This window comes from Uloborus diversus, chromosome 6, assembly GCF_026930045.1.
Source record: "Uloborus diversus isolate 005 chromosome 6, Udiv.v.3.1, whole genome shotgun sequence".
NCBI classification, from domain to species: domain Eukaryota; kingdom Metazoa; phylum Arthropoda; class Arachnida; order Araneae; family Uloboridae; genus Uloborus; species Uloborus diversus.
The window spans coordinates 99,344,885-99,366,911 of record NC_072736.1 but is presented as its reverse complement, the minus strand read 5'-3'; positions in this window follow the sequence as shown (position 1 = coordinate 99,366,911).

Genomic DNA, 22,027 nt, shown 5'->3' with positions numbered 1-22,027 from the left:
TTCAGAATATCCTAAGAAAGAAAAAGAAATTTTTAAGTGCCAGATGGAGACCAGAGATCATTTCAATGGAACTCCAGCGAAGATTTTTCCGAGTGTTGGTGCTCAGCGCATCTGTTGAATGTGAGTGTGTGACCCATCCTGGGTGCGAAAGCATCATTAGAATCCACTTGCTGGTGATAAATTGTGCCACCATATGGTTTACTGTGATGATCAGATAAGAGGGGCCTCGCTCGTTGAAAGTTCGATTTGCAAGGATCTCTTGTGTGTTTTTTTCCCTTTCGTTCAATTGAAATCTTGAGATCAGGCTGGTGATTGAGTTACATTTTTTTTTTTAGATTTCGGAATATGTTATTTTTACTTTCTTCAAATAAGTATTTTCGTTTATATTGTGATTTCCAGGGAAAGGTTTGCATGATCTCTTTGCATTAATTATGGCAAATATGTATAATATTTTTCGACCAAAAAGATAGTGATGGAATTTGTTTAAAGAATCGACTACAGCCAGACATTCCAGCTCCGTAATTCCATATTTTTTTCATAATCCTTTAAAGAGCGGGAATGGAAAGCTATAGGATGTAAGGTACCAGAATCATCAGGCTGTTTCAGTACTGCTCCCACACCAGTTTGACTCGCGTCAACACAAATATGGCATTCTTTGCTGGGATCAAATATTTTTAAAATAGGTTTACAAATTAATGAATTTTTCAAAACTTCAAACGCTTCCTGGCACTCATCTGTCCATTGCCAAGTTGTGTCTTTTTTCAGCAAACGATTTAATGGATTTCTAATAGCCGCATACTTGTTTATAAATTTGTGATACACATTTATTGACCCCAAAAATCTTTGAAGAGATTTGACATTGGTTGGTGGTTGCAATTTTTTAATAGCTTCAATATTACTATTATCTGGGGTAACAATTCCGTTACAAATTTCATAACCTAAAAATTCAATTTTTGTCTGTAAAAAAGAGCATTTAGAAGCTTTTAGCTTGATGTTTTCTGTCCTGCACATTTCAAAGATTTGTTTAAGGTGATTTAAATGTTCTGTAAGAGTCTCGGAAAAAATAATTACGTCATCAAAATAGTTAGTTGCAAATTTAATTTTTTGTTTTGTCAGAATTCGGCGCAGAGTTCTCTGGAAAATACTTCCGGAATTTTTCCAACCAAACGGTAATTTATTCCACTCATATAGGCCACTGTTAGTGACAAATGCAAGCTTTTCTGTATCTTGGGGATGTATGGGTATATGCCAATATCCCGACGCCATGTCTAATTTTGAGAAATATCGGCTTTTTCCTAATTTATCTATGAGTGTTTCTATTAACGGCAATGGTTCTGCATCTGATTTTGTAATTTGGTTCAATTTCCTGTAGTCTATGCATAATCGACTTTTTTTATTTTCGTCTTTTTTAAAAACTAGGGTAACAGGTGCACTATAAGGACTTGAGCTCTCTTTCATTATTTTTGCTTTTAACAATTCTCGAATTTGATTGTCAATTTCTTCCTGTTGTTTAGGGGACGTTTTATATGCCCTTAATGTCACCGGTAAGTCTGATGTTAACCTTACCCGTTGTGGTTCAATTCTAATAGTTCCAACATCATACTTATTTATCGAAAATATATCGTCATAATTTTGGAGCATTTCCTTTAGTTCCGCATTTTCTCCGTTTTCCGAATTGGTTGCAGATAATTTCCCGTCTTCATTTTTTTTTTCTTCTTCAATCCTGTCATATTCTTTGGGGGAGGGGGGATGTAATATGAAAAATCCTTTGCTATGCCTTTTCCATATTAAGTTCTGTTCACTTATATGTCAGCGCGTATGAGTCACAGACATTATTTATTACACACTTAAATGCTTCTCATACCATATATGGCTATGTTCTGGGCTCAGATGAGATTCCCCTTAAAGTACCTACCAGACACTTTTTTTTTCTCCTTCTTGATTACTGGTGCTATTAATTGCCTTTTTTATGCTGTTTTCAGTTCGATTTTAATTAAAACATTTTTTCTTTTTAGTTTTGTTAACTTTTTTCCTACGCTTACTTTTCTTCAATTTAGTATTTTCATTTCCAGGATCATTATCTTCACTGTCCTTAACCTTGATTTCAGGCAAAATGTGCAAAGACACATCATTTAGCGCGGACTCAGAAAAAGTGATCAGTTTTTTCCGATCCTGCATAACGAGCCGTCTCATACAGTCAATGACTAAATGAAATCGAATGCAACTCTTTAAACCTAATACGGCATATGGTAAATCGGTGTCTAGAATAAAAAATTCCACCGGTCTAACGATATTACCAACTTTAAGGTGGAGCGTGCATGTTCGGTTAAGTGTCAGAATTCCCTGCGTTTGCTTAACATTCACGATTGTTTTTTCTTCAATCGAGACATTTAATGTTTTTGCAATCACACTAGGAATAATGTTTAAGGTTGATCCTGTATCTAAATTTAAACAAATCTTTTGTAATAAACTCGAGTTTCTTTTATTTTTAGTGTACACTTCATTATATAATTTATTTTCATTATACAATTTCTTTTCACTTTTGCAGATTATTTCGCCTTCTATATACCCGGGCACTAGTAATTGTCATGCTTCATTTGAACTTTCCTCTCCTTCCCTAAATTGTTTATCCTTATTCGGGGACTCTAGTAATGGTTCAACCGTCGAGGTATTTGGTTTATTTATGCAGGTTTGTCCCCAATGATATGCGTTAATAATTCCTCGTCGTGCGCAGAATTTACAAGGATTAGGAGGTAGCTCCAGTGTATAATGTGTTGTTTGTTTTTTACGGACGTTCTTTTCCTTATTTTGGTTTAAAACACCACGTTTGTCCTGTGGTTGACTAAAATTATTTCGTGGAAAATTATTTCTACTTTGGTGAGCGTAATTAGGGTTTTGCCGAAAATTGTTTTGCATTTGGTTTCGCGATACCCAGTTTTGATCAAGTTGAGTAGGTCCCCTATAAGCACTTGGTTGCCGTGTCTTGGTCTTAAATTCATTTTTTGACATTTCATGTGGTACCTCGTTAATTATCTTAGTGACCACTTGAAGCCATTCTGTGGGAGTTTGCGGGTCTTTAATTAGCAAAAAAGGTTTAATTTGTTGCGGCAACCCATCTGAGAGCCCTTCTAGAATATGTTTGTTACTGAGATTTATTTTCCTCCCCAGTTCTACTTTTTCAGTGAAATAAGAGAATAATTCTTTGGCGTTTCCCGAGAATCTCAAGTTCCGGAAATCTGTGAAACTACTCATCGGGGTGAAATAATGTTCCTCAAAAATGTCTATTATCTCGCGAAAAGAAGTGCAACACAAACATTGATTAACATAGATTTTTAAGGCGGATCCGCGAATAAATTTCTGAAAATTTTTTAATTTCCAGCTTTCGTTTAATTTATTTAGGTTCGTTTCTTGGTTAAAATGAGCTAACCAAGCTGAGAAATTTATTCCCAACTATGGCTCAAAAATGTAAAAAATTTAAAAGGACGTTTGTTCCGATGGTCCTTGTTACTAAGCATGTATGACTATGATATTAGGTACACGAAAGGTACCATGAATTTTGAGGCTGATATGCTCTCTAGAGACATACCAAAAAGTAATCTAAAAGAGGAAGATGCAGTAACAGTTACTGGAACCCAAGCTTCACATCTACTGCAACTGGAGGAAATTAAAGAGGCTCAAAAAATGACAATTTAACGGGTAATTTCATTGAAATTAATAATATTTTATGCCTGCGTAGAAAGGGTTTTACAAGAATTGTTGTTCCATTCTCCTTAAGATATAAACTACTCAAAACTGTCCATGAAAAATTTGGACATCCTGGAATTCAAAAAACAATTAATTTACTTACGCCTGTTTACTATTGGCAAAATATAACAATAGACATAACTAATTTTAACAAGCATTGTCATACGTGTCAGGTAAATGAAAAACCTCGGCAAAAAAGATTTGGCCTGCTACAATCCATGCCTCCGGTTGAAAAAGCATTTGATCTTGTTGCAGTAGATAGTGTAGCTGGTTTCAATTACTACAATTCCACTAAAAAGTATATGACATTAATCATTGACCATCATTCAAGATATATGTGGTCTTTTGCGTTAAAGTCAATTACTTCTGAAACATACATTAACTTTCTTAAGCAAGTCTTCAGCGTACAAGTGCCTAAAAGTATTTTGAGTGATAAGAATCCGGCATTTACGTCTTCCCATTTTAAGAAGTTTCTAAAGCACAATAAAATTAAACAATTGTTAACTACAGCACACAGACCAGAATGTAATGGCAAAGTGGAAAGACTAAACCAAACAATTGTCACTCGATTAAAGTGTAAAGTGAATGAAACTTCTAAAAAAGTTCCTTGGCCTAAATTACTGGAGCAGGTGACTCAAGAATACAACTTGACTCCACACTCAGTAACAAAGTTTCCTCCTTCATACTTAATGTATGGTATTGTACCTTTTGAAAATCCAATAAAAGAAGACATATATCCTCCGGTCGAACAAGCAAGGAAATTAGCAGTTGAAAGAACTAAAGAATACCACGAAAGAAATAAGATATACTACGATGCAAGATTTGTGGACAAAACTTTTAATACAAAAGAAACTGTCATATATGAAGAATTCAAATACCCTAATTCTGGAAAACTGTCTCAACCATTCAGTGGACCATATAAAATTCTTCATAAAATTTCAGATGTTAATTATGAAATTAACAAACCGAATGCGCATACCAAAGAAAAAACACAAACAGTTCATATATCTAAACTGAGGAAATATAATGTACCGAGCAACTTCAAGCTATCTCACGAGTGAAATAATATTATTGTTCATCGTTGAGCTAAAAGAAGAAAGAATGTGGAGTACATATGTTGAATTATGTAGAGAACTTACAAAAAGTATTGAGTGTTACATAATTTTACCTCAAACTACAATGTCATTTTAAGTGTACTGTGTTTTTATTAGTAACTGTAGTGTTATTGTATAGGTAATGTGTATAACGTTATAACATTTCAGAAGATTGAAAAAAAAAAAACTAGTATGTTGTGGCCATTACGAAACTTTCTTCTATATTTTTTTTTTCTGATCCCTCCCCATGCTTGACGAGGAAGCAATATTCCCAACAAAAACAAAATTACACATGCAAAAACTTGACGACCATCCCAATGTCTGAATTATTGCAAAAGCAAAGCAAAGAGCGAAAATTGAAAGTTATTTTAAAAGCCTTGCTTGAATTAATTACAAATATTTTATTTGTTAATAAACATAAGATGGCAACAGTTAAAAATTTTAAATCATTGAGATAATATTTCCTATCATTTCCATACAATTAAAATCACGAGAAATACGCAGACGACAATCTATTACGATTTATCTTTCTTATTGTTGCATTAATAAAAATATTTTTAATCGCAAAAAAAAAAAAAAAAAAATCAACACCTCTTGGAGCGATCGGCGTCAAAATTGAACCAAAGCCTCTTTACATATGGATTCACATATATTCCAAATTTCAACCAGAACGTAGCATTACTTCTTGAGATAGGGCACTCAAAATGGAAAAAAAGAACGGGTGATTGCGCTACCCCCTTTTTAGCTGTTGACACAAAAATAAAATCAGTTCTTATACCCACTAAGGGCTACTTGCCGATAAATTTTTCTTTCATTCCGTTCATTATTTCTTGAGATACAGCAGTCACAATTGACGACAAAAAACGTTCTATAGCTCAACCCCCGTTTGAGTTATTGACACCAAAATTGAATCAGCACCTGTTCCTGTTAATACCAACATATGGATCAAATTTTGTTTGATTCCGCCAGTTACTTCCTGAGGAATAGCAAGCACGCGTAACTCGAAAAACGTCCCATTGCTCCACCCCCCTTGGAGGAATTCGCGCCAAAAACTAATGGGCATAAGTTCACATAGGGGCACATATGTGTACTAAATTTCGTTCGATTTCATGCGGTAGTTTTTGTTGTAGAGCGGCCACAAAAAACTGGTCACACACAGACGTGACACACATACACACACACACACATACACACATACACACACACACACAGACAGACAGACATTTTCCAAAAATGGTCGAAATGGACTCAGCACACCTCAAAACGTTCGAATCCGTCAAAATTCGAAATTCGAAAATTTGCACGAATCCAATACTTTCTTCTATATATTAAATATAGAAGAAAGTAAAAAGGAAAGAGGTTGCAGATAATTTCCCGTCTTCATTTTTTTTTCTTCTTCAATCCTGTCATATTCTTTGGGGGAGGGGGGATGTAATATGAAAAATCCTTTGCTATGCCTTTTCCATATTAAGTTCTGTTCACTTATATGTCAGCGCGTATGAGTCACAGACATTATTTATTACACACTTAAATGCTTCTCATACCATATATGGCTATGTTCTGGGCTCAGATGAGATTCCCCTTAAAGTACCTACCAGACACTTTTTTTTCTCTCCAGACTTAAGCCAGCCTCTGTCTGCGGTGCAAAGCCCAATAATATTTCGTTATTACAATTTGCTCCTCCTATACAGATCACGTGAGATCACATGATCAAGGGATAATTATCTGTAATCTTTTAATGATATTCCCTATATAAAAATCGTGGCACAACTAAACAAGTTAGTTAGTTCAGAGAAGTTCCCGCTGTTATAGTCTATGTAAAAATAAAGATGTGATTTGTGAATGTAGCTCTGTCCTCTTCCTACGTGGTAGATTATCACGCCACAACACTGCAACTTGCGAAAATCAAGATTCGTAATAAGAACCGAGCGGCGGTTCTTACATATATATATATATATATATATATATATATATATACATGAAGGACTTGGGGCAAGAATGTGACATGTAGATGTTTCAGTAAACCAATTTTCAACTCAGAAAAAAAAAGAGGAATTTTCAAACGTATTATACAGTCTATATTCTGCAATACTAAAACCATATATGTTTTTCTCAAATCACATAATACATTGTCATGTTCATTTCAATTTTAGTTATGAGAAACAAATATTTTGATCAAAAAGTCACACTTGTGGCTTGTCATGTCTCTGCCCCAAAGCCCTATATGCATAAAAATTAATCAAATCTTAATATATAAAAATCTTCTGTGCGGACGTTCGTCACCATAAGGCTTTTAAACGGCTGGACCGATTTTGATCAAATTTTTTGTGTGTAATTAAGTTGTGGCAAGCATGGTTTCGAAGCGCGATGGATCGAATCGGAAACGTTTTTGTTAATTAATTAATAAATTTAAACATTAGATGATTATTTCTCCCAAATGGTTAATATTTATTTTATCCTATTGTTGAGCGAGAACTGAAATAAATATTTAACTCGTTGCCAAAGGACAATAAGAAAGCCAGCTCTGCTTTTTGTAATGAAATTTTCTACTGTGATATGTCAATTGAGAATAGATAAAACGTAGAGAGAGTGAAGCCTTCATTTCTTGAAAAAAAAAAAAACGATTTTAGGTCTCTTGATATATTTGAACTAAAGCACTGGAAGAAATTGGCTAAACGTGTCTTCTCTTTCGTCGTAGTTGAATCATGTGGCCGGATCGGTGCTTTAGGTTTTTCTAACCAAATGGTCAGAAAGTACTGTACCTAGCAATATTTGTTTCTCATATCAAATCCATCTGAGTTTTGGTACCAATGGTAAAAACACGTTAAGGATTATCAAACTAATCAATGCATAATTAACGGAAAGATAGGGGAATTTAAAGACAAAATTTTTTTTTATTTTAGTCCAACAGGCTAGCTTTGTACACAAAAGATCAGTGTAGTGGAAGATTTTTTTCTTTAGTGGAAAGAACAAACTAAGCAATATATGAAAATCATCCAATTACGCAAGGAAAGATAACAAGTGAGACAAATGCTCAGCGAGACAGCGGATTTAAAAGTTTTCGTTCAAAAGATCGGACCGCTAATCGGTCAGAGTTCGCTTCGCTTTATGATCGGCTGGATTACAGTAACGTTGTGGCTTGGCGACTTTGGCCATAAACAATAGAGTTACGTGATTATTTTTGTGTTTACATTTTAAAGCTACTGTTAATGTAATTTATTGTATTTTTTTGTTTATTTGGCGAAATATTTTAAATTGCAAAAAGTTGTTTTTGGTTTTTATAGGGTGTTTAGTCTTTTAGTTGAAGAATGTGTTTATTTTACATCGGGATGGGGGGGGGGGATTTTAATTCAGGGAACTGTTTTTTACTTTTATCATTTTTTTAAACGATATCCTTTCGATTATTTTTTTCTTTTTCATACGGGGGACATTGCAGTGGGATTTCCCGTTTGTTCTAGATGGGTAGTTAGTTTTCTACACTTAATATCTTAGGACGATTTTTATCCTTTGAGTATGACTGAAGGAACAATCCATACAATCTATGAAGATCTTTCAAGTACGCGAGAAAAAATAGTTAATAAAAACAATTGCTCAGTGGGCATTCGATAAATCAAGTTATAATAAATACACGCATTCTGACACCAAGCATCTTAAAAACATTTTCTTTTTACATATTTTTTCAGCGAAACGGTTGAAACACTTGATAGTTTATTGAAATATTTTAACTTTTCTATTTACAAAGTTTGAACAGAACAACGTCTGTCGGGTCCTCTAGTTATTAAATAAAACATGAAAAAAAAAAAAAAAAAAAAAAAATAGGATGTAGGGTTTTGAGAAGGAGAAATTGTGTGTGTGCGTGTGTGAGTGTGTTTTTCGGTCTGTTTGTACGTTCGACAATCTGGCTGTCTTCCCCTTATTGAGTTTTGTGCAAATACGATTCAAAAAACTTTTTTTTTTCTTTTAACCTTATTCACATTCTTTTTTGAACAAATTATTCTTCGCTATTAAACAATTTAAAAAAAAAAAAAAAAAAATCTTAGCGCAATTGACTACCGGATAATTTCGGGAATTTCTCATGCTTTTACCTAAGAAACCAAAATTTCTAAAAAAAAAAATTTCGTATCAAAAATAGAGAAAGTTATAATTATTCAGTATTCACACCTTCCCGTTCACCACATTCGTTAAAAACCTTGCCAGGGTAAGTACGGTGGTGATTGATGGGGTTTAAGTAAATAAGTGAGTATATAAACATCTATACTAAAAATATAAAGCTGAAGTGTTTGTCTGTTTGTTTGAACACGCTAATCTCAGGAACTACTGGTTCGAATTGAAAAATTATTTTTTTGTTGAATAGTCCATTTAATGAGGAAGGCTACATGGTGCGATCCAAAAGTAATGAGCCTTCGTTTAAAAAGACAAATTTATTCAGCTGATCGGTACAACTGCCAAAGAGTTAAAAATAGGCACCTCCTGCAACAATGTACTTCTGTAGGATGCTTTTCCATGACTCAAAGGCATCCTGAAGTCCTGTTTCGAGACATCTGCAAGGGCTGCCTTGACATGTGCTTGGATGTCCTCGATGGAGTCGAAACGTTTCCTTTTCAGCGCTGATTTTAATAGTGGAAACAAGAAGAAGTCAGGAGGCCACAAGCCCGGATCGTAGAAAAGCTAGGGCAACACGGGAACGTTGACTCGTACCTTCTTCAGTCAGAACTGTGGGCACAAGTTTCGCGCAGACTTTCCACATGTGCAAATTCTCCGTAACAATGAGTTGCACCGTTGTTTCCGATAAGTCCAGGGCTTTTGCTACTTGGTAGATATTCAAACACCAGTAAGTGTTCAAAAATTCACACACTCGCTGCACATTTACGTCAGTACGGGCCGAGGACTGGCGTCCAGACTGGGGTTCGTCAGTCACCACTTCCCGGCCTTACGAAAGGCCTCATGCGACTTTTCTACTTGTGAATAGGACAGACACTCAGTCCCAAACGACTGTTGAAGCATTGTAAGCGTTTGGGAAGGAAACCGGAAGCAAAATTTGATCTCTTTGCGTTGCTCTGAAGAACTTTCCATATCGCCGTGTCTCGAACCACTGTATAGGGGATACTGTTAAAGCTGATTGTACCGCTCCTAAAGCTGGGAGGCAACTGACCTGCGTTGCGCTGTAAAGCCAACAACCCACACCACCGTCGCTGTCAAGCGGAGCGAGCTGCAGGGTGTGCATGCGTGAGTATAACGTGAGGCTCATTACTTTTGGATCGTACGATGTATATTTAGGCTATATAGGCTGTTTTTTCAAAATCAGACTGACCGAAATATTTGTAATTGCAAATTAAATATTAAATGAATTCTTTAGTTCTATAAATTCCAAATAGATGGCGGGTTAAGTTTGGTTCTATGAATTCCTAATAGATGGCGGGGTAAGTTTAGTTCCATGAATTCCTAATAGTTGGCGGGGTGAGTGAACTCACTGAGAGGGCGCCGGCCGACAGTGTTGATAGGTGAGAGAAACCATTTAGAAAAGCTCAGTCATTACTTTAATGTTTTTAAAATAAATAGGATTGTTGTGGACAGCGAACTGATTTTTAAATTTGTTTTTTCTTTTTTTTTTTTTTTTTGATTTTCTGGTACATGATTTGATTTTGTAGGATTTTTCTATTGGGTTTTGTTTTCCTCATTTCTTCAACTATTTTTTTCCTACAGTTGAAGATAGTTATTTATCTAAGTAAATAATTGGATTTGTCGTTCTTTTTAACGTTTCTGTTATAGTAATAACTGTCAAAATTTCGCGCTATAAGTTCTGTAAAGTTCTGTTTCTTCCGGTAGTAATTGTAACATATAACACAAATTATTTCTATTAATCCGATGAGTTGAAATCGTTTGTACTGTGTTCCTCATCAAATTACAATTGTTGTAAACATAAACGAGGCTAATGTAAGAAATTAATTAATAAAACTTAATTTTTGCAAGAGAAACCTTGCAAGCACATATATTTCTTCTCGCTTTTATAAAAATACGTTATTGATTTACTTCAAAACAGGAAAAAAATAATTTTTAAAAATTTTTCATTTTTTTATATTAAAGCATTGAAACCACTAATGCTCAAAAATGCTTTCAGATCTATATTTTAAGACATTGTATTGCGAAACATTCAATTTCAAACCTTTTCAGACCAATGCTCTCCAAGTTGCATGATATTGAATTGCATTTCTTTCTGCAGGTTTTTTTTAAAAATATGATTTTGGAGAAAAAGTACTACTTTTGTGTCGTATAGGGTTATATATTCTTGAATTTACTTCTTTCATGGATAAAAATATCTCTTCTCAATCTATCATAAACATGAAATATAAACTCCTGTTTGTGAAAATTGCAACACCATGAAGGAAGCGTTATAGTTGAATGAAATTTAATACACAGTTGAGTGGTAATGCTACAAATAAATAATTACATTTTCAAACCAAACAAACAATAAAAAGAGATAGAAATTAGTATTTTGTGTGGCCAACACGCGCCGCAATAAGAGCTGCTACACGACTCGTCATGGAGTGAAACAAAGTTTGAATATCTGCCTGCGGAAGAGTATTCCATATTGTTTGTATGCGCAACCAAAGTTCGTCTGTCGAAGCAACAGGACGAGGATCACGAGCGAGACGCCGCCCAACGAAATCCCACACATGTTCAATCAGTGACATATCAGGGGAGCATATAAGCTACCTTTACTCCTGTTCGATCATAGGAAAATTTCAGGCCCTCTCATTGGCTTATTCGAGTGTCAATCAATGTTTCAAAGACGCCATTGTAATGTTGCTAGTCGTCTTTCGCACTGTGTTTCTTGTTTGTAATCTGCTAAATACGAATAAGCATTTGCAAATGATATCTTTAATTGAATGTTGCTGGCAAAAACAGCATTATTATTTCAAATCAATTTCATTCTTTGCAAAACAAATGAAAGCTGCCTTTGAGCTACTATGCTTTGAAATAAAAATAGGTGGCGCCATCTTTGAGTAAAAAATGCATGTTTTACGACATTGTTTTAATTTAAATTGAAGTTATTTTAAAAATAATTCTCATGGTAAATTATTTTGTAGATGGAAAAGGGCGAATTCTGCAATTTTTCATATTCTTAATGATATTTAATGCAATTTAAACAGCACTTCTTAAAGAAATGATTACCATTTAACTTAATAATAAATACTTCTAGTGAATAATTTAATACATAATAATTTCTAATATAATTTTCTCTTGTGCCAATTTTTTTCTAGCTAATTTCTATTGAATATGAGTTAGCATTCAAGAATAAGACTTACAATTGAATTTTGAGTGAGTCTGACAAACATATCCTTCTTGTCTCCTTTTAATTTCATAACTCATAAAATAAAATAATGCTCTGCTTTTTTTTTTAACCTGTAAAATATATAATTAAACGAATAAATAGCATTATCTTTAAGCAAAAAATGGCGCTTTTGAAGAAGGAGCTATTGGAGTTTAATTTAACTCATTTGTCAACTAATTCTCAATGTAAGTTTTTTAAATTAAACACCAAATTCTTTATCTTTTAATATTCTTCATAATATTTAAAGTTATGAAAAAAGGAATAGGCAATTTAAACTCTTGAATGAAATAATTGAAAATAACATTAAAAAGCAATGTTTCATAATGTAAAATTATATATATTTTATTTCAAGTCAATCTTTCAGAAATCGCACCGTTTGTTACCTTAAATTCATTTATTATTAATTTAAAAATAGTATCACACACAGTTGATGAGGCAATTCAAGAGAATTTCATGCAGTTTCATTTACTATTTAACTTAAATACATTTGGGGAAAAAAAAGTTTCACAAAATTCTAAAACTTGAAAACCCAACCATTTTTGAGACAATTTTGAAATCAATATATGACTTTTAATGTATTGTAATAAAAAATACAGCGAAATTTTTTAGGCTGGCCCATGAAGAGAACTGCAGCTGTTAAATATTTTCAGCAAAATTAGCAAAAAAGTTTTCCTTATTTTTTTTTGCTGTACTGCTGATAAGACCTTCGTGGTTTCATGAATAGTTCTGAAACAATTTGATTGTAATCGTTCAAATACATTAAATATCATACATTCATTGAAAAAATTTTAAAGTATTTAAAAAAATTTAATTTAATGAAGGTGGAAGCCTTTCTTTTTTAAATACAGACATCTCAATTGTTTTAGCATTTTATAAAGAGTACACATCGACTATTTATAATTTAATTCAGGATTATGAATTTAACCAGTGAAGACACACATAAAGCAATCCAACCAATGAACGATAAGATAAACAAAATATAGACAAAAAAAACGGATTTACATTAAAAAAATGGACAACCTGTTAGAGAGCTTTCTAAAGCTTTTGACCAATAACGATATGAAATTTTGTTCAGCTGACTTTATCCAATAGTAGTGCGAAAACAGCTGATTCTTTTAAACATAATCTTTGAAGTAAAGGTTAAGTTTTTTTGTTTTTTTTTTTTTGTAAAGAAGGAAATTCTTCCAAAACAAAAAGGAACTTTTCCCAGATGCACTCACTACTCAATTAAAGCTCTTATTCTTGAATGCTAACTCATATTCAATAGATATTAGATAGAAATAAATTGGCACAAGAGAAAATTATATTAGAAATTATTATGTATTGAATTATTCACTAGAAGTATTTATTATTAAGTTAAATGGTAATCATTTCTTTAAGAAGTGCTGTTTAAATTGCATTAAATATCATTAAGAATATGAAAAATTGCAGAATTCGCCCTTTTCCATCTACAAAATAATTTACCATGAGATTTATTTTTAAAATAACTTCAATTTAAATCAAAACAATGTCGTAAAACATGCATTTTTTACTCAAAGATGGCGCCACCTATTTTTATTTCAAAGCATAGTAGCTCAAAGGCAGCTTTCATTTGTTTTGCAAAGAATGAAATTGATTTGAAATAATAATGCTGTTTTTGCCAGCAACATTCAATTAAAGATATCATTTGCAAATGCTTATTCGTATTTAGCAGATTACAAACAAGAAACACAGTGGGAAAGACGACTAGCAACATTACAATGGCGTCTTTGAACCTTTGATTGACACTCGAATAAGCCAATGAGAGGGCCTGAAATTTTCCTATGACCGAACAGGAGTAAAGGTAGCATATACGCATCCGGGGAATATGCAGGCCAAGGAAGAAGCTGTACGTGCTGCGAATCAAGGTAGGATTTGACAGTCCTGGCGACATGTGGACGGGCATTATCCTGCTGCCCCTGGAATGCAGCCCCTGGCAATCTTTGCAGGAAAAGAATAGCTTGGGGCTGTAAAACTTCGTTTATGTATCGGGTACTGTTCAAATTGCCCACAATTCGTAGCAATTGTAATCGTCCATGATATGCTGTGGCACCCCAGACCATAGCTCCGGGTGTTCATCCACTGTGGCGTTCGAAAATACACTCCGGAATGTGCCGTTCACCGGCATAGCGCCTGACACGAATTCGGCCATCATGGTGCCACAAATTGAAGCGAGATTCGTCAGAAAAGACGACCTGCTGCCAATCAGCACGCCAGTTCCTATGCACATTGGCCCATTGTAGCCGCAGGCGGCAATGGTTTGCGTGATAGGAATCCTGTATAAAGGAATCCTTGCGCGCAGCCCACGCTGCAGCAGACGTCTTACTTGATGAAGCTTACAGTAAAACACCCGTAGCTGTTAACCACTGTGCTGGCAATTGTCTAGAAGAAGCTGTGCGGTCCGTCAGCGCCATACGCACCAGGTGTCTCTCATCGCGAACTGACGTCACATTTCGGGGTTCACTACCAGATTTCCTAGCTGTCCGACCCTCGTCCGTCCACTGCTTCCAAACACGCATGATTGTGCTGCTGTTACGCTGCACACGAGCGGCTACTGCACGATAAGACAATCCAGCTTCACGAAAGCCGACGATTATGCCCTGTTCAAACTCCAAAATTTGCTCAAATTTCGCTTTCTTTCATCGAAGAATCATAGTAAAGATTCAGTTAACGTTTACTCTAGCATATAACCACCGATAATCATACACGCCTCGCTACAGCCGTCTATTTATATTCGGTTCGGTCCGCCGTTCATAGGGCGCTGCTCAGCATATGCATGCGCTGCCGGTCTGCAATTCTAATCATTTGCATATCATGCCCTACTTTACAATTCGTGCAATTTTCAGCTCACTCGTGTACGTCCTTCGTGATGTTGCAATTTTTACACACAGGAGTGTAGTTATAGAGTGGAAAATAGCAGTTCAAACACGGAAAACTCTTTTTGAGGCAAAACAAATACTATTTTTTTCCGCATGAAAGCCTTTTAAACACAAATCTTCCTTTTAAGCCTATTTTCAATTTTCGAAAAGTGTGGAAAGAGTGTTGAAATGCAAACTCCTTAGGTTAATATTTCATTGAAATTATTATATTTCATGGGAGAAAATGTTTCAAAATATTGATTTAAGTTGTTTAAAAAAATAATTCGAATGAATGATTAAAATTTAAAAGACTTTGTTTTATTATATGTGTTCGAACTATCAGATCCAAGAAACTTAAACTACCTTTAGTTCTGATGATACCATTTCTGCAAGCAAATTTTTCAAGTACATTATGTACCCAGTTCGTCGTACATATTTTTAGCGTGATATTTTACCATCTTAATGGTTGAAACGCTTCGTAAAAGACAGGGGGGTTTTGCCATTTTGAATTACGTGAGAATTATTTCTATTGAAGATTTGGATTAAAGATGAATTATTGTTGCTGGTGCTCACGTTTTACATTTTGCAACTAGATCTTCGCCGTTATCTACTTCTTATTTTTTTTCTTTTTAACCTTTTAATGCTCATTAAGATTGAAAATAACAAATATTTTTGTAAGGAAAACCCTCTACCATAACCATAATGTATACTTCTCGAGCGATACTATGTAATCAGATGCATATTTGTATGTGTATACACTTGCTTATTTGTATAGTACGTTTGCTTTGAGCAAGAAGCTCAAAATAATTAATAAGTTTACGCATGAAAAATACTATTAAGCTCTACTTTTTCACACATAGCTGTGATTTCTCATTCAAACTGAAGCCTAAAAAATGACTGCCCCTTTACTGATTTATTTGTCTTTTCTATGTAAGAAGCGCTGTGAAGGGGCACTTTAACCACGGAAGGAAAGTCGGTTGATGTTTGTACGTACTCTAATGTTACACGAAACTTGCTACGTCAATGATTTATTATTTTGAAACAGATAAGTATATTTGAGAGCAAATGATAATGAATATTTTAATTTTGTGCTGCAAAAGCATGCAATACGTTGGTAGTATTTCTTGAAACGCTACACGTAACGAAACTATTTCCAAAATTTTAGAACTCATACATATAACTTCATTTCTGAGACAAAGTACTTTACAGTAAAATGAACTTGACAAATAAAGAAAAAGAAATGATTCAAGTACATGGCAAAACGTTTTAAATTGTAATACGTTTGTATTCAGTTAGTAGAGTTAAAAATCTATCCATATAGATAAAATGTCAATTGATCGAGATCCAATTTTAAAGGAGCGGCATTAAAATGTCTTAAATACAAGACTTTTGTTTTTTCCATGTCTATAAAAATTCAAAAATAAATTTAAAAAAGGGGGGGGGGGGCGAGCTACATAAAAATTTGGATTCATTTCTTAGACATTTTATCAATCTTCTCTTTAGCATACACACTATTTAAACAAATCTCATATTTTATTTTCTTGCAGTAAAAAGCATCATTTTATTATTCGAAGTTAAAAGCATTTTAAACGAAAAAGAGGACATTTATTTAGTAATTGCGTCAAAACATTGAATGGATAAAAGCTGATATCATCCTTAATTGGTTTGCTGTAGGCATTTTCATTGTTACAAGCACACTCCAACTTCTTTTGTACTAAACTCATACAGACATAGAATTGCCCTTATTAAGCTCTCAAAAAGCTAGAATGTGTAGAAAAGGAGTACGAAAGAAGATGCTTTAATTAGGTTTGTTAGTGAGTTGTTAAGTGCACGTATTGCTTGCAAAATTTGTAAAACGTATTAAGAACTGTTGTCGGTGAAGAGCAAAATGAGGAGATATTTCAAGTTTAAGTAAGCTAAATCAAAACGACTTTAAGACTCGTATGGATGATAATGTTAATTTCTAAATGGCTTCAAATTAATAACTGAACTCAACGTCATTAAAGCTATAATGATTTTTTCATTTAAAATGTGTAGAAATGTTTTTTGCCGAGTATTTTCAAGTAAACGCCTGCCAACGTGTTACTTATCTAATGGTATTTTTTCTAAAACATAAGTGCAATGAATGGATAGGAGGGAAAAAGTGTTTACTTCAAACAGCCTAATGAATTTTCTAGTATTTCCTTTCAACAAAGTACGAATGTAAAGAACTAAGAAATTATTTCTAATTACAAGTTTACGCCCATGTATCTGCCAATTTCATCTGTAGCAGCAAAACCAATTTCAAGTGATGTGTGAAACACAAGCTGTGTGGGCATTAAACATTGCTGAATGGAAGATTATTTTAATTAATAAGCATAATTGCTCTAAGAGAGCAAAAGTTTAGGTTTTCTTCTACATTCGGTCGCTATTATACGTACTCTTGCTTACATTTTTGTCTAACAAAAGAATTTTATCTTTTGTTCCTTGAGAGGAAAAAATAACGGAGAAGAGGAAAATAAAGATATTTTACTTGGTATAAACACTTTTTATGAATGACTTTGACAATGTAAAGAACCATTCTCCATACCTTTTTGTTAAAATCATGGGCTACAAATTTGTTTTCAGTTCAACTACAAAATTTGTAATTTTATATTGTGTTGTTAATGCTTGTTGAACATCGAATTCTACTTTTTTAACCCTTAACGCCTAGTATTATTTGTTTCATGAAATATATATAAGTATGCATTTGAAACATAATATTGTGCTCAATAGAAAGAAATGTTATAATAATACAGATGTGATCGATCTGGTTCATGTTTTACTTTAGTTAAAAAAACATATCCAAAGAGAAAAATATATCTTTGTGCACGCTGCATTACTTGTATGTTGCATCTATTTTCTCCCTTAAACAGAAAAGTTAAGGCAATACGGGGGTTTCAATTTTTTTAAAGTAATTTTCAATGAATTTCTTTGAAATTTTCAGCATAGTAACATGATACTAATACCAACTCAAATATAAAATTTCATTGAATTATTTTTTTTAAAAAATTGATTTAAATTTTGATTTTATAACGCTTTTGTCCTTGCGAATGAAATTTCATCAAAATTACAAAATACTAGCAAAATATGATACGTAAAACTGCCGAAAATAGAAGGTTGGAATCGCCTTTTCAAAATTTTATGGTAAGGATAAATAATGGAAAAAAAGCCAAAAACTAGACGTTTTCAGTAAAATATGTTCATATTTCAATAAAATATAGCAAATATACTCCACAAAACTAACCAAACAGAAAAATATTTCACATCAAAATGTTAACAAACCATTAAAATACTTGGCATAAAATTTTCAGCAAATTTAAATAATAATTCGTTTTCAAGGAACAGTTTGAATTTTGTAATTACGTCGAAAATTAGGTTTTGAGAAAATCAACATTTTCTGTTTTACTATTGCAAGTTTCATTATTGAATAAACAATTTAAATTTTATTACAAATTCACCACAAATAAGGTCTCATGATTCATTTGAAATGGTATTAGTATTGAAAATTAAAACATTATATGAATTTTTTACTCGTGCATTTTATATGAATTTTTTAGTAAAAAAAAGGGGCGTGGCTCCCACAAAAAGTGTCTTATCTTCGCCAGTTTTCCACCGCTTCAATTATTTTTTTTAAACGGTTCATCTAAAGGTCTAGTTTTTAGAAATATGATGAATTAAAAACCGTTTGTTTAGCCAATTTTTACTCATTTAAAAGCCCCTTATCGCCCTAAATGTAGAAAGCTTTAAAGTGGTCAGTTGCTTTTATGCACGCGTTAGAATAACACACAGACCGCTCAAGAAAGGAAAAATCTTGGTATAAACAGACATGTAAACAATTGCAAGAAATAACAAACCATTTACAATCTTAAAAACAATATCAAAAAGTTATGTGTTTTCTGAAGTATTTTCATCAATATACTCATTTAAAAAGAAAAAAAAATCTGGTAACCTTGAAGAACGTCTTCATAATTCATAATACTATTTGTCCATTTGTAACACCCTCATTACATTGGTATATTTAACTAGGAAATTAAACTGAGAATACACTAATATTTTTAATCAAACAGTGGTTTCTTGTAACCATGAAACGCGTGTCCATTATTCGCACTGACATTTGTATAATTTAAGCACTGTTATTACGTTGGTAACCTTAACTGAGTAAGGAAAATGAACACAGTGGACCCCCTCTATCTGAACACTCTCTAATGGGAACACCCCGATATTCTGAACACATTTTGATGGTCCCTGCAAAACTCTGTAGACTTAATTTAGGCTGACCTCCCTGTACTCTGAACACCCCAGTATTATAAACGCTATTTTTAACCCTGTTCAATTATTATCTCTCTATATACTGAACATGTTCACATTCGGTACTCTAGAATTCCTATGAATCAAATTGGAAAGCCTGAAATACATTCAAGATTTTATCACAATGATTGAGCATGCATTAAAGAGAAAATGGAGAGAGGAAGAAGAAATTTTATTTTTCTGGATATTACTGCATCACATGAAATCATTCAGCTGAGCAATATAAGCCTGAAGTTTCTGCCACTGAACTATATTTCAAGAATCCAACCATTGTATCAAGTTGTTTTCAATACTTTTGAAGTATGATTACCTTTAAGCAAAATGCGGCTGAGAATCACCTCGAAACACTTGGGTAATAGCATTTACCTTAAACGGATACACAATGCAAAAAAAAAAAAAAAAAAAACTTTTTTTCATCTGATATTGTACCGATAGCTGTATTGCAATATTTTATTGTTAAATGCTACGTTAAACTTTTTAAACTAAAAAAGAAATGAATGGAAGAGTGTCAGTCCTACCGAGTTTAATTAGACAATGCATTAGCCATCTATCCAAAATTCAACCAGTTACTAGCTCACTGGACGAAGTACTGAACACAGTCCACTAACGCAAGAGAATTCATATACATGCATTATTCAGTCTCTCTCTACAATAAACACCGCCATAATCTAAAGATTTTTTTTTGTTCGGTCCCATGAGTGTTCAGAATAGAGAGAGTCCACTGTACATTTATTTAAAAAATGAATGATGCCAAAGCATGGTTCCGTTCTTCTTATTGATAGAAATATTTTAACACTGTTAATGTGTCGATAACTTTGACTCAGAATGGAAACTAAAAAAAAAATCGAACTTTAAATGTATAAAACGTTGCCTGATAATGCCAAATCATGTGTCAGTTACTCTTACTGATACTCTAGTGCAATTTTGTCATTACATCCGTAACTTCAACTGAGAAAGGAAACTCAGAATACATACCGAGAAAAGAACCTTGTTCCTAGATTATTTTTATTACCATTTCAATGCTCTGCCATCAATGTATTTATACGTCAACTACAATTAAATTAAAAATTTCTGTCTGCTCAAAAAATGTGCGCTGGTCGGTATCCTCATCTTATAGTTATTAATCTCACTTTAACATTGCCGTATTTAGTAATAACTTGAAATAGTGAAAGGAAAAGTATCCTTTGAAATAAACGGTTTCTGTGTTAAACTGTTAAATGATAGATGCGCAGATAGAAGCCCGGGTAATTCATAAATCAGTTTTTGGGCAAGAAAAATATACAACTTCATCGCTCACAACGAAGGTTTCAGTTCATCTGACTGCAGCCAAAACCAATTCTCAGAGGACAGCAGCTATTAATAAAGCATAGAGTAGGAGCCATATTTCATGGGAAAAGTGGGAGAAAAATATACGTCGATTACAAACATATTTTTCTTTCTCTAAAATATGTTATTTTGCAAAATAGGAAGTAAAAACGGTAAAACTTATTAATCACAATGTTTGTGGTCCGCTTGCAATACGCAAAGCTTTAGATAACGTATCAATGGCATAAATATTGTTTTGTTAATAGATTGATTAAATTAGTAATAAAAAATTATTAAACAAAAACGAAAAACCCGACTGCGTAAAAACCAAAAAAACTAAAAAGAAAAATGTAGACCAGTAGTTTAGAATGTTATTAAGTTCTACTGAATAACTACACCGTTGAAATATTTTTATAACCGTACACAGATAAGACAAATCATAAATTCAAAAGCAGAATAGAAGGATCAACAGTCGGGGCCCATTCCTTTCTGATTCATTTCCCCGTAAAATTTGAATGGGCCCCGACTGTTGATCCTTCTATTCTGCTTTTTAATTTATGATTTGTCTTATCTGTGTACGGTTATAAAACTATTTCAACGGTGTAGTTATTCAGTAGAACTTAATAACATTCTAAACTACTGGGCTTATAAATTTTTATTTTTAGTTTTTTTGGTTTTTACGCAGTCGGGTTTTATGTTTTTATTTAATAATTTTTTATTTTACTCTTTTTAGTTAATTTGTATTGACTTATTATTATGATTATAAGACGGTACATTTCGCAACCTTGTCACTTCATTGAGACAGTTTGTTTGTATCGTGAGTTTTATTTAGTAACTTGCGGTGGTCTAAACTACTGATAATTAGTCCCTTTAGGGACCTAACTCCGCTCAAAGCTACATGTGCTTGACCTTCGGCAAAAATGCGCGAACTGAAGTCAACCGCAGCGCAGCTATACAAACAGCTTGTATAACTCATGATGATGCGAAATCGGAAATGTCGTCAGTCAAATCTTTCTCGCAAAACTAAAAAATCCTCTCAAGAAAGTACACGTGGCGAAACTTAGTCCCTTGAATCAAAGCAAAAACAAATGCAACATATGTTAGAGATGAAAAACGAATTAGTAGACTTTCTTTCTTTTGGTGCTTTTTGCCCGGGTTTATTTTGATGAGGACTACAATCTGAGTGTCCTGCCGCCTTCCTTAAGCATAATATATTTTTATTACACTGCAGAATACATATAAAGAACACATGAAAGAATTTACATCAAAAAGAGGGGAAAGTACATCCGGAGCGAGGGTCTCTTGACACACCGCCTCAAGTAAGAGAAGCAATCGCTTAGACCATT